The sequence below is a fragment of the Terrapene carolina genome, unplaced genomic scaffold, assembly GCF_002925995.2.
Source record: "Terrapene carolina triunguis isolate 2854851 unplaced genomic scaffold, T_m_triunguis-2.0 Scaffold193, whole genome shotgun sequence".
Lineage (NCBI taxonomy): Eukaryota > Metazoa > Chordata > Testudines > Emydidae > Terrapene > Terrapene triunguis.
Window position 1 is genome coordinate 94,254 of NW_020664544.1, and position 6,007 is coordinate 100,260.

The following is a 6,007-nucleotide window of genomic DNA, read 5'->3' on the forward strand; positions in this document are numbered from 1 at the left end:
TGCAGTGGCTCACTCCTCTGAATAAGTGAGAGTCTCGCAGGCCCTTCTTCTGTCGCTTGCCTCAAGAGCACTAATTCAGTAGATTTTCCTTTTGATAATTAGGCAACAATATAATACACTGATGACCTGACAATTTAAGTTTGAAATAAAGTTAAATCTAAATAATTAAACCTTTCTTTCAAAATTTAAATAGCCCAACAACAGAGATGAAAAAGGAGGAGAAAAGAGAAACACTGCATGGGAAATGCTCCCTTTAGTGCTTGGTACTACAGGACGGTGTGACACAGATGCCCATTTGTGGTTCAGTGCTCTGTTAGCAGCTCCCATCAGGCCTGACATACTACAGCTAACAATAATCATAATTTGGATGTAAAAGGTCTCATGTAAGCTATAATTGGAAAACTAATACCACACTGATACTTAAAATTATTGCATGTTGTATGTACGGGATGTGTACAAAGAGTTATGGATATGTGCTAGAATTATGTTATTAAAATGTGTTTGGCAAGCAATGCATAAGCTCATTGTGCCCTAAACAACAGAATGTGTATTTGTTTGTCTGACCAACCAGGCAGAGACAACAAAGGTACATGTACGTAAAAGGCAAACAAAGCCATCAACTTAGTGAGTGAGGGAGATAGGCTCTTCCATGGATCTGAACCTCAAATGATAAGTAATTGAGTCAACTGATTGTATACAATATTACCGTATTATAAAATTGGGGGTAAGGTCTTTTATGAAAGCTAGTGCCACATTGGTGATTAATATCATTGTGAAATATCTGTATTACACCAGCTGAGGCCTTAATGGTATTCACTGATATTATGCTTTAAAGTCTGTGACCAAATACAGGGAGAAACAGGTTTTTCCCCAGACAGGAGACAAGGGAACCTTGTGGAATTAAAACAATGGAAGCCCCATTTGGGAAGATCTGTGGCTAGGAGGTGACAGAAAAGGACAAATCACTTTCTGACATTAATGAATCAGGCTTCACTGCACGCTTATGAGGGAAGCAAATGCCATTCCAACCTGACAGATAAGAACTGTGGCACTGACCAGATAAGTGACTTGCCCATAGCAGGGCAGCAGCAGAGCACACAGATCTCTTCTCAGCTCTATGCTTTACCCATAAAGCCATCTTTTTTATGGAGGAAAAATGGAATCAGGGCACTGCACAGGAGTCATGTCTGTCCTCAGAACTGAGTGCATACAAATGGCATGATATACAAGTCAGGAAAAAGATCTTGGAGTCATCGTGGATAGTTCTCTGAAGATGTCCGCGCAGTGTGCAGAGGTGGTCAAAAAAGCAAACAGGATGTTAGGGATCATTAAAAAGGGGATAGAGAATAAGACTGAGAATATATTATTGCCCTTATATAAATCGATGGTGCGCCCACATCTCGAATACTGCGTACAGATGTGGTCTCCTCATCTAAAAAAAGATATACTGGCACTAGAAAAGGTTCAGAAAAGGGCAACTAAAATGATTAGGGGTTTGGAACGGGTCCCATATGAGGAGAGATTAAAGAGGCTAGGACTCTTCAGCTTGGAAAAGAGGAGACTAAGGGGGGATATGATAGAGGTATATAAAATCATGAGTGATGTGGAGAAAGTGGATAAGGAAAAGTTATTTACTTATTCCCATAATACAAGAACTAGGGGTCACCAAATGAAATGAATAGGCAGCAGGTTTAAAACAAATACAAGGAAGTTCCTTTTCACGCAGCGCACAGTCAACTTGTGGAACTCCTTACCTGAGGAGATTGTGAAGACTAGGACTATAATAGCATTTAAAAGAGAACTGGATAAATTCATGGTGGTTAAGTCCATTAATGGCTATTAGCCAGAATGGGTAAGGAATGGTGTCCCTAGCCTCTGTTTGTCAGAGGATGGAGATGGATGGCAGGAGAGAGATCACTTGATCATTGCCTGTTGGTCCACTCCCTCTGGGGCACCTGGCATTGGCCCCTGTTGGTAGACAGGATACTGGGCTAGATGGACCTTTGGTCTGACCCAGTACGGCCGTTCTTATGTTCTTATGATATATTGGAATGATACCAGGGCCTGTTGGAGATGAGCTCCCCTGCTTCTTAAGATGGGCGATAAGACCAACAACAACCCCTTGAGAATCAGGAATTACACTGTGCTATAAGCACTTCAGCTAGAACAGTGCATTATCTGTAGCTCCTCTCACTTCTCAACACCATCCCTTGAGGTAGCACCCACACTCTACTTCTCAGCTTCTGCTCACTCACCCATCCCACATTAAGAGGGCTCTCCTGTCTCCTGCATCATAATACCATATTTTCATGTTCCAGCCAATTTTCAGATGCACCCCCCCTCTTCTGATATCTCACTTCTTCCTCCAGACTCCCCCAAAATACCCATCTAAGCTTACCCACTCAGCCTCCTTGCTTCACTAGCTCACAGACAGGGCTCCCAATCTCAGTTTCACTGCCTCTTTCTGGACTCCTGTTTGTGGTGATATACGGTAGATATGAACAACACTGAATTATGTAACATTTACATTCTGCAAACCAACTGCTGAGGGCTGAAACAGCTGTCCCTTTTGTGAGATGTGACACACTGTGCATGTGAATTTGTGGTGGGGCACACCCACCAGCAAATCAGCATTCTCTTTTACTTTGTGATGAATTGACCTGAATCACGTTTCCAATAATCACATTTTATACATTGCAACCAGTAAGGTGAAGTGAGATGTTATTTTTCAGGCTGGTTATCTAAGTGGCTGTGGTTCTACAGCAGTTGCTAAGAATATTTAAAAGCTGCTTTAGGATTTAAACATTTTCTCATTGGTCTGTGCTTGATTAAGCTCATCAGGTGTCCGCTGACTTTGTAGCATGTTTTTCAGACTCAGATTTCAGTACAGGAAAACATGCCAGGGCTGATTCTCCAACTGCTTTGCACCTTACACCATCATTTACACTCAGGCAAATCAGAACTCTCCACTCACTTACACCAGTAGCAGTTTTACACACTCATTTTACACACATTTTACACAAATGTAAATGACTCTACAAGGAACAAGACAGTTCAGAATCAAGCCCATAACTGCTTCAAAATAAGGTAGGACAAATCTGGCAAGTGTCAGAATGTTTATAGTTATAAATAAATAGTTTTATATGACATTTGTTGTATTACACTAATGAACGTAACACACAATCATACTAGCTAAGAAGGAAAACTTGCTAATTATTTTTATGGACTTGATAGGTATTATCATCAAATGCTTTATTATACAATAAAAGTTAAAATTCAATAATTATTTCTAACTTGACAGTGTCCTTTAATAGTGAGACAAAGTAGAGGATTTTTATTATTATTTTCTTCATATGTTACATACACCTTAGTTTTAATTTTAAAATTCTTCCAGTTTTAATTATCTGATTTTTCCTGTTTATGCTGTTTGGTCACTGTTTGCACCTCTCATCTTGAAGAGTTTTGTTTTAATTTACAGTTGGCTTCTAGACAATTTCACTTTTAGGTTTTCTTGCACTAGTTCAAAGATAAAATAATTGAACAGCAAACACAGAATTTTTTTTTTTTTTAAGTAAGCTGTTTCCACTGAAATGCATAACATTCATGGAGACATTTCTATGATGTTTCGTTTTTTTTGAAAGTTTAATTTTATCGAACCTAAGATGGGGTCATGTTTGATATGAGTGTCCCTTTGAAGCTCTAAAAATACTGTATTAAAAAGACCAATTAAACTATTTTCTATTACGGTACTATTCCACGCACATAAAGGTGTGCATTTTTCATGGCGGGGTACATTCTTAATGTCTGCACGTGCGTGGTCTAATTCTCATTAGTGCTAATGAGAATGCATAGCTAGAGACCTACACACTACTTAGTTACTGATACCACTTACCCATATGTGGGGGGTGGAGTAGCAGGGTCTTGCCAGGGCAATTAATTAATTAAAGTGCAAAAGTAGACTATAACAGGAGGGAACTATAAAACAGGCATTATTTTAAAGCAACAGCATATTTTAGGAATCATTAAATAGTTTACAGCCATATAGCTACTACAGAGCTTAGAGCCCGTGCTGACAGATGTAGAGAGAAGATACAAATACTGTGAAATGACATTCAGTATTACAGACAAGGAGGCTGGGGCATATTACTTGTTTGTAAGGTAGGAGGAGGCAGTTTGTTACATTTAATCCAATAGCTGATGAGTAGCAAACTCCTACTGAGAGGGTGGTAGACTCCAATTATTGTATCTATGGTATTTACATAGCACCAATTAGCATAGTATCTAGGCATGGCACCATTACGGTCACAGAATGGAAGCAGCTGCACAGGAGTCGCTGCTGCATGAAGCAATGACTGTACACATGCTGCGTGCATACACACTCGCTCTCTCACCCGTGCATATACTGCAGTTCTGGAACTTGGGCTAGTAGTTCAGAAACAGCTATGCACATAAGGAACACTGCCTGTAGTTATTAAGGGCTGAAAGGTAAGCCAATCTTAGAGATAAGTATTATAGCTGCAACTCTAGGATGCCCTTCTCAGTCTCTTCTATTTCTGATTCCATGAATTCAGATTTCCTCTTGATCCCAGCCAACCCCCCGCCACCTACTGTCACCCTTAAATTCCCTTGTGTTCCCTCTCTTATTCATTCAACAGAAGCTTTGGACCTTTATGTTATTCAAGAGATGAATGTTAGGGCTTGTCTGCATGGGACAAGTAGAAATAAGCTACAGTGAACTAAGGCCACTTTACTTCTGAATGAGAGCATCCACACAGAGATTGAATGTGCTTTAATTCAGGCATGCTGACTTCACTGCTTTAGTTGATTAGTCTGAACTTTCCTGAGTGTCACGTTAGTGGTCACCCTCTTTCACTCACATGCTGGGTAGAGCAGGATAAGAGACTTTTGAGACTAATTTAAACACCATAACTAGCATGAAACCTTTGGATTTTCATTTGTAGCTTAGCTAAAGAGAACCATAAAAGGAGACAGTTCCCACAGTGCACCAGGTCCTCTTTAAAGCAGCCCTAATCATGAGGACCTTCTTGCAAAACCTGCTGCATCCAACTTATTTATTGCTGTCATAGTGATCTCTTCTGCTGGCTGAGATTGGCTGTGTTAAAACAGCCAGCCAGGTTCTTGTCTCAGTTGCTGGTGAAACCTGGCAGTAATTCTACAGAAGGCAACATACCTAGGGTCAGAATCTGGCCCAGTAATTTCAAAGTTTTTAGAAGAGCCACAACTGCATCCATAAACTCAAACTTTAATGTCAAGAGAAGTGATTCAGTGTAGTGGGAAATAATAAAGGTAAGTGGCAACTAATTACCAGAACTCCACTATGGAAATTGTAAGAAAATGGAGAGAAGGATCTTGTTTTCAGTGGAAAATCCTCTAGAGCCTCACTTGCTGTCACGTAGCTTTAAACCAGATTTTTTATTGATCACATTCACAGTTTGAAGGAACACTGATTACATTCCTGATCCTGCAAGATGCTCCACCCGGGCAGACCACTGTGCCCACACACAGCCCTGTTAATTGCAATGGGGATCTGCATTACAGAAGTGGCTTGTGGAATTAGAGCCTAAAACACTACAGTTCTAATAGTCACTGATCCTAGCTGTTGGTAGAAATTACGTAAGAAACAGGGAGGAGTAAATCTACACAGAGCTGCATGTAAACGCCTGGGTTTGCAACAGAAAAGTTAGTGGACAAAGCCTACCTCGCAAGAGTATGACACTGAAATGACGACTGTCCTCACCCAGAGTATTTTGGATAGGCAGCTGGATTCCATCTGACTTGGGAACATTTAGCAGCAACATATACTACATAATGTAGGCCTAGATCTTGCTGGTCATGAATAAACTTGCATATAGCTCAATTTGAGTGCAAGGTTAAACTGTAAAACAAGGGTATGACAGGCTGTCTTCTGTAGGGTGACCAGACGTCCCGATATTTAGTTGTTTGTCCCGCGTCCCGACGGATGTATGGTCAGGACGCCATTTGTCCC